The following is a 13,498-nucleotide window of genomic DNA, read 5'->3' as shown; positions in this document are numbered from 1 at the left end:
CCCAGAGATGGAATCTGCGTCTCCTGTATTAGCAGGTGGGTTCTTTACCACTGAGCCACCTGGGTCTCAGCTTCAGCATCAGTCCCACAATGAATATTCAGGACTGATTTTCTTTAGGATTGACTGGTTTGATCTCCTTTGATTCCAAAGCTGAAACTCCAATATTTTGGCCACCTGATGTGGTGAAGAACAGACTCCTTGGAAAAGACCCAAAGATTGGGAAAGATTGAAGGCAGGAGGATAGTATGACAGAAGATGAGATGGTTGGATGGCATCACCGACTGGATGGACATGAGTTTGAGCAAGCTTCGGGAGTTAGCGAAGGACAGGGAAACTGGCGTCCTGCAGTCCATGGGGTCACAAAGAGTCAGACACGACTGAGCGACTGAACTGAACTGAACACGGGCCTCAGTAGTTATCAAAATACTGAGCTGCTCCAATAAGATGCACGCATTCTATCGGAAGGTATTTACATGAAAATGTAATATAAAGCGTAAACAACACAAATGTTTTCCTATTAAGAGCTTCATTCTAACGCTACTTTAAAGTGAAGAGCAATAAAATTAGAATTAAACCTCAAGGAAACAATAATTCTTATTTTGTACATTAAGAACTCATAATATTTCAAAGGTCTAGAAAACCGCATTGTATTTTTAAAGTTAATAAGTTGAAGGGAGAGAACAAGATGGTGGAGGAGTAGTTGGATGTGGAGTTCATCTCTCTCCATGAATACATCAGGAATACACCTTCAGACACAGAAGTCCATGCAGAATACCTGGTGCGAGCAGACAGGAGTACCTGACCAGCAGGAAATAATATATAGAATCACAGCAAAACTCAGTAGGACGAAGGAACTGGGGGAAAAACAGGAGTGTTACTAGGATTAGACCTCGGCGGATAGGGGAACTGAAACAGGGGTCCAATCCCCACATCAGGGCAAGTGTCTGAGTCAGAGGAGAAACACTTAAGGCTGAAACGAAACAGCTGATCTGTGGCAGCCTAAATGGAATGAGAATCAGACAGTCCTTGCGGCAGCCATATGTACCCCGACAGGGACACAGGTCCCCTGGAAGGTGCTGCTGCTGCTGCTAAGTCGCTTCAGTCATGCCCAATTCTGTGCAACCACATAGACGGCAACCCACCAGGCTCCTCCATCCCTGGGATTCTCCAGGCAAGAATACTGGAGTGGGTTGCCATTTCCCTCTCGAATGCATGCATGCATACTAAGTTGCCTCAGTAGTGTCCAACTCTGTGCGACCCCATGGACAGCAGCCCACCAGGCTCCTCCATCAACAGGATTCTCCAGGCATGAATACTGGAGTGGGTTGCCATTTCCTTCTCCACTGGAAGGTGCATAATAAAGAGACTGGCCCATCAAATGCCTGATGCACTGAACGGCAGGGTAGGACCCCACCCAGGGTGCCCCTTTACGTGCCTGATGTGCCGATCTGCAGAGTAGGACCCCAGCAAAGGAACTCTCTAAGTGCCTGAATGGGCAGAGCTATGGAGAAAGTCTGGCCAAAGAGGCCTTCTGATCGCCAGCTACAAGAGGCTCAGAAACAGACTCTCACAGGGCCATAACTCCTGCAGTGGAGGCAGTCCGTGGCCCTGCACACTTAGCACCACTAGGATCCCTGCAAGCCAAGCAGCTGTGCCACCTTCATGCTCAACTCTTACTGGAACAGAGCTGTCACAGGCAAAAAAAAGTCTTTCATCTATGCACCTCCCGTCTATCTGTCTTTGGTCCAACTCTTTGCGAACCTGTAGACTGTGGCCTGCCAGGCTTCTCTGTCAGGGGCGGTTCTCCAGGCAAGAATATTAGAGCTTATTGCCCAATACTGGTTGCCATTTCCTGCTGCCCTAGCCGCCAACTCCCCTGAGTACCTGGTGCTGCCAGAACCCCTGCAACCCAAGCAGCTGCACCACCTCCACACCTGGCCCTCACAGGGGCAAACCCAAGTCCTCCAGAGCAGCCTTAGTGGACGACCCCACATTCAGAGGTAGAAATAAAACCACATTGAAACTCAGGGGCAGTGTGGCTAAGGAAGAAGACCCAAAACCTTCCCACCAGCTGTACAAGCTGCAGATTAAATCCACACGATTATCTAGGCAGACTCTCTGTCTATGGAATATATAAAAGGACACTGAGAGCTCCCACAAAAGAAAACACACTAGTTCTGATAGCTGTGGACATTAGAGGCAAGAACACACAGGGGTAGAACCAGACTGGAATCTGAGCTGCCCCCACAGCAGGTCCAGAGATCAGCACAGTGTTGGAGGGCATCCTAGGGAGGTGAGGTGGACCGTGACTCTCAGCGAGGGAAAGGACACTGATAGCAGTGACTCAAGAGAAACATTTATTCTTCTTATGTTTTGACTTGTTCTGTAGATTCGTTCGGGTATTTTTTTTCCTTTTTTCTCCCTCTGTTGTAATTGTCAGTTTTATTGGTACTATGAAATCTAACTAAGCTTTTGAGCTTTTTCTTTCTCAGTCACATTTTTTATTGTTGTTATATACCTCTGCCTCTATGTTGGGCTGTTGCAATTCTGTGGAATTTTCCCTTTTTTTCCCGATCTTTTTAATTTTAATTTTTAAGCCTATTATTATTTTTTCTACATTTATTCCTTTGTTTGCTTTTCCTACTGTTCTTTTCCCCTTTCAGTTAATCTTTAATGTATATCTACTTCTATTTAACTTGGCATATCTATTTTTTCATCTTTTCTTTTTTGTTTTAGTTTTTGTTAGTTTTGTTTTCATTGCTTTATTCCCCAGCTGGCACCTTGCTTTAGTTTGGTTTTCCAGTTTGTGCTTTAGTTAGTTTTGTTCTTAATTGGTAGATATAATTTTTGGTTTCCTTTGTTCGCTGGGTCAATCTATTGTAGTTTATTTTTGTTGGACTGTTTTGATTTTGCTTATGGGTGTATATGTATATGTGTATATTCAGTCACACCTTTTATTGTTGTTATAAGTCTCTGCCTCTACATTGGGCTTTTGCAGTTCTGTGGCGTTATCTTTTTTCCTTTTTTTCTTTCTTCTTCCTTTTTCTTATCTCTTTTTTATAATTTTGATTTTTAATTTAGTTAAAACTATTATATTTTTCTACACTTATTTGTTTGCCTTTCCTTCTGTTCTTTTCCCCTTGCAGTTAATCTTTAATATATATAACTCTTCTTCATCTACTTCTATTTAACTTTGCATATATCTATTCTTTCTTTCTTTTCCTCTCAATATATTTGTTAGCTTTGTTTTCATTGCTTTATTCCCCACTTGGCACCTTGCTTTAGTTTTGTTTTCCAGTTTGTGCTTTAGTTAGTTTTGTTCTTAATTGGTAAACATAATTTTTGATTTCTTTTGTTTGCCAAGTCAATCTACTGTACTTCATTTTTGCTGGACTGTTTTGATTTTGCTTATGGGTGTGTATGGATGTGAGAGTTGGACTATAAAGAAAGCTGAGCTCTGAATAATTGATGCTTTTGAACCGTGGTGTTGGAGAAGACTTGAGAGTCTCTTGGACTGCAAGGAGATCAACCAGTCCATCCTAAAGGAAATCAGTCCTGAATATTCATTGGAAAGACTGATGCTGAATCTGAAACTTTAATACTTTGGCCACCTGATGCGAAGAACTGACTCACTGGAAAAGACCCTGATGCTAGGAAAGACTGAAGGCAGGAGGAGAAGGGGATGATAGAGGATGAGATGGTTGGATGGTATCACCAACTCAATGGACACGAGTTTGAGCAAGCTCCGGGAGTTGGTGATGGACAGGAAAGCGTGGCATGCTACAGTCCATGGGGTTGCAAAGAGTCAGACATGACTGAGAGACTGAACTGAACTGACTGATGGATGTATACGTATGTGTATATATTCCATTATTTTAATTATTATTTGTCTGATTTTGTAACTGCCATTTGTCTGGGGTTCAACTTTGGTTTCTTGTTTTGAGGTATTTATTTTAATCTCACTTAATGCCATAACGAACCACTTGTGGATTCTCATTCCTGACCAGAGATCAAGCCCTGAGCCTTTGGAGTAAGAACACTGACTCTAAGACCCTAGACTACTAGAGAACTAAACCTAAGCAGTAACAAATAGTGAGAACTGACACAAAGGAAACCACTTGAATACAAGACCCAGCATCACCCTACAATCAGGAGCACCCTGAGCAGAATGCCTCATCTAAACAACAAACAAAATAAAAATACAAACCCAATCATCAGCAGACAGGATTACCACCTCATTCAGCCTTGCCCATCAGAGGAAAAACAAACAAATGAACAAAACAAAACAAAACAAAATTCTCAGCACAAATCTCACCCTATACTAAGTTTACACAAACCACTGGACCAAACTTAGGAGGGCAGAGACCAAAAGGAAGAGAGAATTCAACCTTGAAACCTGGAAAAAGGAGACCTCAAACACAATAAATTAAAAAAAAATTATGAAACTACACAATTGAAGGAACAAACTAGAAACACAGAAGTCCAAATAAATGAAGAGGAAATAGGGAAACTACTTGAAAAACAATTCAGAATAATGATAGTAAAGATGATCAAAAACCTTGAAAACAAAATGGAGAAAACGCAAGAATCAATTAACAAGGACCTAGAAAAATTAACCTAGACAGCATATTACAAAGCAGAGACATTACTTTGCCAACAAAGGTCCGTCTAGTCAAGGCTATGGTTTTCCAGTAGTCATGTATGGATGTGAGAGTTGGACTATAAAGAAAGCTGAGAGCCGAAGAATTGATGCTTTTGAACTGTGGTGTTGGAGAAGACTCTTGAGAGTCCCTTGGGCTGCAAGGAGATCCAACCAGTCCATCCTAAAGGAGATCAGTCCTGAATATTCATTGGTAGGACTGATGTTTAAGCTGAAACTCCAATGCTTTGGCCACCTGATGTGAAGAGCTGACTCATTTGAAAAGACCCTGATGCTGGGAAAGATTGAAGGTAGGAGGAGAAGGGGACGACAGAGGATGAGATGGTTGGATGGCAACACCGACTTGACGGACATGAGTTTAAGTAAGCTCCGGGAGTTGGTGATGGACAGGGAAGCCTGGCATGCTGCAGTCCATGGGGTCGCACTGAGTCAGACACGGCTGAACTGAATTACTCCAACTGAACTGAACTGAATGCACGTATATGGAATCTAGAAAAATGGTACTGAAGGATTGATTTACAGGACAGCAAAGGAGAGACAGACGTAGAGAATAGACATATGGATACGGAGAGAGGGGAGTAGGGGGTGAGATGCATGGAAAGAGTAACATGGAAACTTACATTACCATATGTAAAATAGCCAACAGGAATTCGCTGTATGGCTCAGGAAACTCAAATAGGGCCTCTGTATCAACCTAGAGGGGTAGGATGGGGAGTGAGATGGGAGGGAGGCTCAAAAGGGAGGGGATATATGTATACCTATGGCTGATTCATGTTGAGGTTTGACAGGAAACAACTAAAGTTGGTAAAGCAATTATCCTTCAATAAAAGAATAAATTTAAATAAATAAAACGAAGGACTTCCCTGGTGGTCCAGTGGTTAAGATTCCCTGCTTCTGCTGCAGAAGGTGCACATATATGGAATCTAGAAAAATGGTACTGAAGGATTGATTTACAGGACAGCAAAGGAGAGACAGACGTAGAGAATAGACATATGGACATGGAGAGAGGGGAGTAGGGGGTGAGATGCATGGAAAGAGTAACATGGAAACTCTTCGATCCCTGGTCAAAGAACTCTTGCATGCAGCCCAGTGCAGCCTGAAAACAAAAATTAATTAATTAATAAGATGAACTGCATCTGCTGCCTGTATATTTAAATGATGGACATTTTGAAAAGCCTAAAAAAGTTACTCTCTCTCCAAGTTAGAAAATACATAATTTTTGCATATTTTCACATTTATTTATATTTTTAAGCAGCAAATTTGTTGATTTGTCCTTTTTCTACACTATGCCTTGTACTATGCTTAATACTGGAAATACCAGAATGAGTAAGAAAAATCCCTGCCCATGGTTTGATTCAGGAGACTGAAAAAATTACTGCAATGTATAATGATATTACACTGTACAATTTATAATCAACAGTATAATATCACTAGAAAGTACTCTAGAGAATACAAGAATGGGCTCACATGGCCTGGGAAAGTTAAAGAAAGCTTCTCCTAGGAGATAACTCTTGAAAGATGAGTGGGGGTTCACTTTTAACAAAAAATACAGTGTCTTCCCTGGGTGTCTAGTGGTTAAGAATTTGCCTTGCTAACAAGGGATGCATGTTGGATCCCTGCTGAGAGGAGATTCCACATACCTAGGGGCAAGTGACCCCGGGCGCCAGGGCCACAGCTAGAGAGCCGGCTTGCCACAACTTCTGAGTTAGCGTGCTCTGGAGCCCATGCTAGGCCGCAAGAGAAGCCCCAGCGACCACAACTAGAAAGAAGCCCCTAGGTGCCACAACTAGAGAAAGCCTGCGCCCCGGCAACAAGGAGCCTGCACTCTATAGAGAAGATGCAGCACAGCCAAGATTTTTAAAAAAGGAGTGGGGGCATTCTAAGGATTTAGGCTTAAGGAAAGCGGCACTGAATAGGAGGAGCACAAGCAAGTGTTTTGCCTTTTAGGAGAATAGGATGTAGGTTAGAATAGATGAGGATAGGATGTTTCGTTTGGTAAACAAAAAATGAGATAAGAGGAGTAAATTTGGCTAATACTAAAGCCAAGGGGGAGTAGGATTAGGGAAGCAGGTGCTTAGGGCACACCATTTGAAAAGCTAGTCTCTTGTTCAGACAGGTGCAAGATACTTAGATGTTAAACCCTGGGCAATTTGCTCCTCTCATTGTAGATCCTTGAGGAGAAAAAAGAAAATTTCTGGAGCAACAAGGAATCATTAAAGCATTATGTGATTTGATTTGTGTTTTAGAAAGAGTCGTGTTCATAAGTATGGTACGGTACTAGAGTAGAGTGAAACTAGAGTCAGAGAAACTTGGTAGGGAACTATCAAAATAGAAAGGAAGAGACTCTGTGGAGGAAACTTCTGAGGTTCCATCCCCATGTAGTCAGTTCAAAGTCTACTGATTTTATTCCCCTAAGTAGCTCTCAAGTCATCTCCACTGCTGGGCCTTTACTTCGCTTTGTCTAGATTCTGCAATAGTCTCCAATCTATGCTCACCATTACTATCCAAGTAATCCAACTCATGTCGTTGGTAAATCTCATCATGTTGTTGGTTTTCTCAAAGTTCTTCATGGATCTTTAGAGAGGAAGGTCTGCTTTACTGCAATGATCATTCATGACCTGCCTTCCATGTGTAGTCTGTCCTGTTACTCCCTGCCCTCAATCCCTGCACCACTAAAACTGACCCCTTGCAAATTCCCAGATTAGCACTTGGCCTCTTGGTGATGTGGTTTCATCTAAGCAGTTCACTGTGCCTAAAAAATTCTCCCCTCTCTGGTTCATCAGAAACCTTCTTCCTCAGCTTTTAAACCAGTATCAGTTTGTGTGTGTGTGATATTGGGTTGACCTGATCCCCTACTTTTCTCTCTTGGAAACTTCCATTCCATTCATCCATGTAATTGTCACTGGAGCTACTCTGTTCTTTTATGCACTTGCTGAATGCTCCAAGGCATACATTTAATCCAGATGAAGACAATAAGCCCATTATTGGGGATTTACATTTTTTAAAATATTCATGTATTTGTTTATTTTGGCTGTGCTGGGTCTTAGTTATGGCTTTCTCAGGATCTTTGTTGCAGACTCTTACTCACAGTATGGATGTAGGTTCTAGTTCCCTCACCAGGGATTGAACCCAGGCCCCCTATATTGGGAGCCTGGAGTCTTACTCACTGGACTACCAGGGAAGTCCCAATCTGAGATTTTTTTAAACTAAAATCTCTGCTCTTAGAACAGTGAGATGAAGGGAAACCCCTGGTGGTCCAGTGGTTCAGTCAGTTTCAGTTCAGTCGCTCAGTTGTGTCCAACTCTTTGCAACCCCATGGACTGTAGCATGCCAGGCCTCCTTGTCCATCACCAACTCCCAGAGTTTACTCAAACTCATGTCTATGGAGTCAGAGATGCCATCCAACCATCTCATAATCTGTTGGATGGTCCACTGGTTATCTGTATTTTCACTGCCAAGGGTCATCGTTCAATACCTGGTTGGGGAAATTGTCTTTCAGTCACTAAGTCAGGTCTGACTCTTTGCAACCCTATGGACTGCAGCAAGCCAGGCTCCTCTGTCCTCTACTGTCTCCCTGAGTTTGTTTAAATTCATGTCCTCTAAGTTAGTGATGGTAGTTAACCATCTCATCCTCTACCACCCCTTTCTCCTTTTACATTCAATCTTTCCCAGCATCAAGGTCTTTTTCAATGAGTCAGCTCTTTGTATCAGGTGACCAAAGTATTACAGCTTCAGCTTCAGCATCTGTCCTTCCAACAAAATTCAGGGTTGATTTCTTTTAGGATTGATTGGTTTGATCTCCTTGTTGTCTAAGGAACTCTCAAGAGTCTTCTCCAGTACCACCATTCAAAAGCATCAATTCTTTGGTGTTCAGCCTTTTTGATAGTTCAACTCTCACATCTGTACGCAACTACTAGAAACACCATACCTTTGATTATATATGGTCCTTTGTCAACAAAGTGATGTCTCTGCTTTTTAACATGCTATCTAGGTTTGTCATAGTTTTCCTTCTAAGCAGCAGGCATCTTTTAATTTCAAGGCTGCAGTCACCTCCTGCAGTGATTTTGGAGTCCAAGAAAATAAAATCTGTCACTGCTTCCACTTTTTCCCCTTCTATTTGCCATGAAGTGATGAGATCAGATGCCATGATCTTAGCTTTTTTTTTAATTCTGAGTTTCAAGCCAGCTTTTTCATTCTCCTCTTTCATCTGTATCAAGAGGCTCTTTAGTATCTCTTTACCATCCGCCATTAGAGTATTTTCTGCATATCTAAGGTTGTTAATAGTTCTCCTGGCAATCTTGATTCCAGCTTGCGATTCATTCAGCCTGGCATTTTGCTTGATATACTCTGCATATGTTATGTAAGCAGGCAGCCTTGTCATACTCCTTTCCCAATTTTGAACCAGTCAGTGTTCCATGTCTGGTTCTGTTGCTTCTTGACCTGCATACAGGTTTCTCAGAAGACAAGTAAGGTGATCTGGTATTCTCATCTCTTTAAGAAGGAAATGGTAGGAGGAAATGCCAAGTTATTCCGGTATTCTTGCCTTGAGAACCCCGAGAAGTATGAAAAGGCAGAAAGACACCCCACCAGAAGCTGAGCCTCTCAGATCAGAAGGTATCCAATATGCTACTGGGGAAGAGTAGAGGGCAATTACTAATAGCTCCAGAAAGAATGAAGTGGGCTGGGTCAAAGCAGAAACAACATTCAGTTGCGGATGTGTCTGATGATGAAATAAAGTCCATTGCTGCATAGGAACCTGGAATGTTAGGTCCACGAATCAAGGTAAATTGGACATGGCAAGCAGGAGATGGCAAGACTCAACATAGATATCCTAGGAATCACTGAACTAAAATGAATGGAAATGGGAGAATTTAATTCAGATTACCATTATATCTGCTACTGTGGGCGAGAATCCCTTAGAAGAAATGTAATAGCCCTCATAGTCAACAAGAGTCCAAAATGCAGTACTTGGATGTAACTTCAAAAATGACGAAATGATCTCAGTCTGTTTCTAAGGCAAACTATTCAACATCATAGTAATCTAAGCCTATACCCCAACCACTGATGCTGAAGTACCTGAAGTTCGCCAGTTCTGTGAAGACCTATAAGATCTTTTAGAACTCACACTCCAGAAAGATGTTCTTTTCATCATAGGGGATCAGAATGCAAAAGTAGGAAGTTAAGAGATACTCAGAATAACAGGCAAGTTTGGCCTTGAAGTACAAAATGAAGCAGGGGAAAGGCTAAGAGAGTTTTGTCATGCTGGTTGGGGAACTAAGATCTCACAAGCTGTGTGGCATGGCCAAAAAAACCAAAACCCTGTAAGATGGCAAACTCAAAAAAAATGAATATTAAAGAGATCATAATTCCAGGGAAAAAGCTAAAGGCTTTGACTAAGATTTGTCTGAGGAATAGGGAGGGATCCTTAGAGATATTCAGGGACAATAATGAGAGAGAACAAAATTGTTTTCTTCTTGCTCCCTACCAAATGCAGTGTGTTCATCAAATTAGGAATGATGATTTAATTAGATTTCTGTCACTTATTGGGGCTTTCTTGTAGTCTATGAGGTCGCTAAGAGTCGGGCACAACTAAGCAACTTCCCTTTCACTTTTCACTTTCATGCACTGGAGAAGGAAATGGCAACCCATTCCAGTAGGAGCCTGGTAGGAGGCCGTCTATGGGGTCGCACAGAGTCGGACACGACTGAAGTGACTTAGCAGCAGCAGCAGCAGCAGCAGCAGCAGCAGTAGCTCAGATGGTAAAGAATCTGCCTACAGTGCTGGAGACCCTGGTTTGAGCCGTGGGTCAGGAAGATCTCCTAGAGAAGGGAATGGCTACCCACTCCAGTATCCTTGCCTGGAGAATTCCATGAACATAGGAGCCTGGTGGGTATAGTCCATGGGGTTGCAAAGAGTCAGACACTACTGAGTGACTATTTACCTTATCTTATCTGTCACTTGTAACCAAAGACATATTGTAAAGCATCAGTTTTAGTTCAAACATGGTTTCTCAACAGTGTCACTAATAACATTTTGGACTCCTTTGTCAGGTTAATGCAAAGGAATGTGTTTCTTTTTCTCTCTAGTCCTATTGAAGGATGTCGCCAAATATCCACCAGGGGGCCGATGTCAACTGCCCCCAGCTGAAAGCCAACAAAGGTTTGGGTCCTTCAGTACTAATCTCTGAGAATATTGAGAAGAAGAGAGAAATACAGTTTAGAGAAAATAGGCAAAGAATTAAATGCACACAAAAATCTTGAAATAATTCACATTCATAATAAATTCTCTGAAGGAAACAAATGGGATACTAAAATGAAAAATAAAGGAGTGAAGAGTGCTACTTTATTTTAGGAATGCTACTTTGTTTTTCTTTAATGTTTGTTTATTTATTCAGCTGTGTCAGATCTTAAATGGCACATGGGATCTTTTGTTGTAGCACAGGGACTCTCCAGTTGTGGTTCATCTGTTTAGTTGCTCTGCGGCAGGTGGGACCTTGGTTCCCTGACCAAGGATCAAACCTGAGCCCTCTGCATTGCAAGGCAGATTCTTAACTGCTTGGACCACCTGGGAAGTTCTCAAGAGAGCTCCTTTAAACAGGGAATATCTAGGTAGGAGTTAGGTAAATGAGGGATTGGAGTTTAGAGTATCTGGTCAAATTATATCTGATACAAGTGTATCTGAGGGAACAGCATTTATAAAGGCTTTTAAGGAGCATTGAAATGTATGTTTTGTGCTTTGCTATTTTACCTGCTCTTAGTTGCAAAAATGAGAAGGTATTTGTTTTGATGTTCATTCCCTCCCTCTGCCCCTCTCCCGATCCCATTTGGAGAGCCTTCCCTATCTGGCCTGATACATGACTTCAGGGTGTACAGTTCATATAGGCTGGACACAAGTGGCACTTCCAGAGTTCTGTGCCAGAATTAATGTGATTCAGCTGGGTGTCCATTCTATGGAATGTATAATCTCTCCTGTCTGAGAGGGAGTTGATAGATTTCCCAGTGACAGCATCCTTTCTTATAGCCTATTGTTGAGGTATTGTTTGAAAAAGAGTCAGAAATTAAAGATTCTAGATATATAGGGATAAAAGGATAAAGGTAAACCAGGCGTTGGCAAGAAGGGTGGGAATCCATGAAAGTTTAAAGTGGGAGAGCTACTGCATTATCAGTGTGAATTTGCTTCATTTTTAAGGACTGATCCATAGCAAGGACTTGACCTGGTGTCCAAATGAAAGGCAGTTGCCTGTTGTCATCTAGGCAATGAGTCACATCTGCCTTGAAAAGTCACATCATCTGTTTTCCCTTTGTCTTAGAATTCCTGAAGGACAGATAAGTCAAAGAGAAAAGAGGATGTTGGTTATTAAGCAGGTTGGTGGGAAGACTTTGGGTCTGAGCTAAATTTGCTCAAACTCTGCAATACCATAACATCACTGATACATTTTCAACACAGGAATTTTTGGAGCAATGACTTTTGTCTTTTGTCTGTTTAGTGTCTTAATGATTCATGGAAATATATATATATATGTATATACACATTTATATATGAGCCCTTTATTAGTCACATTGATACATATTTCAAATGTTTTCTCCTATTTGCTGACTTAACTCCTTCATCTCTTTATAGTGTCTTTTGATGCAGAGATGACTTTTTAATAGGTGACAATTTTTGCCAGCAGTATTACTTAATAATGGAAACAGTTTCAAACCTCCTTTTTCAAAATGCTCTCTTTATTGCACAAGTTTCTTTCAAAAAGCAGTTCTCACTCATTTTTGAAACACAGCTTTTACTCTAGGGCCATAGGAAAATGTATACATTAAAAAGTTGTTTTGTTGTTAGCATTGCTAACAACAGCCACTTATCACCAGAAAGGTTTATAAAATTTTAAATGTCTTTTTCCAAATAAACCTATAAAACTCTCCTTTTGTTAGACAGTACTTTGCTACAAGGTATCAGGGAACCAATGGTTTCAGGAAATAAAAATTTAACACATTGCTGAGATCTTCCAGCATGTAAACTGCAATATTTTGAAATATGCTGACAGTCAGTTAACCCAGGATAGGTTGTGGTGCAAACTGAGGGCTTGGTGTCAATTCCTACATAAGATGATGGCAAAAATTCATTTCTTTCATTTTTAGCATATCAAAGATGCTGAAATAACCTTTGATATAAATTGATAGAATTAGAAGCTCCCATATTCTCTATTTGTTTCTGACAGAGACCGATCATCTTACATAACTCTTGAGTACAAGCTCCCATTTTGGAGACCGAAAAGTTAGAGATAAACAGACACGTTGAAATTGACAGTTGGAACAATTAATATTAACTGTTTTATTGTTTGCATATTAATCAATTGAATGGATTTTAACAGGTCCATTAATTATTAATAGAAGGCAGATCTCTTTAAATGCTCTAGTCACTAAGCAGATACTAAGGTTTCAATAAATAATTGATCTGATCTTGATTTTGGCCTAAGGGAAAATGGGAGAGATGAATTTCTACTTTGTAGAAGTGGGAGAAGAAACACAATGACTATCAGAGAGTCTAGGTCCTAAGATGCTGGAAGAAGAAAGAGAGGAAGGAAAAAGTGTTGAAGTAAGTAAACTTTCTTTGCCCCTTTAGTGGGCAGCCTAAACGCAAATTCTGTAATGCATCGAGACAGACCTGTTAACGGTCGTAGTGTGACTGTACAAGAGGGCGAGAACTCGTGTAGAAACGAAGTGTTTCAAATCCAAAACTGCTCTACAGGTACACGCTCCCCGAGCCGCTAGCTCCTTAGGAAGTCTCAGCGGGGACAGCAGCCTGGGTCTCCGCACCTGGACCCGGCCGCCGCGGCCACGCCCC

The sequence above is a fragment of the Ovis canadensis genome, chromosome 1 (genome assembly GCF_042477335.2).
Source record: "Ovis canadensis isolate MfBH-ARS-UI-01 breed Bighorn chromosome 1, ARS-UI_OviCan_v2, whole genome shotgun sequence".
Taxonomy (NCBI): Eukaryota; Metazoa; Chordata; class Mammalia; order Artiodactyla; family Bovidae; genus Ovis; species Ovis canadensis.
The sequence above is the reverse complement of the archived record's forward strand: the minus strand, read 5'-3'. Positions refer to the sequence as shown.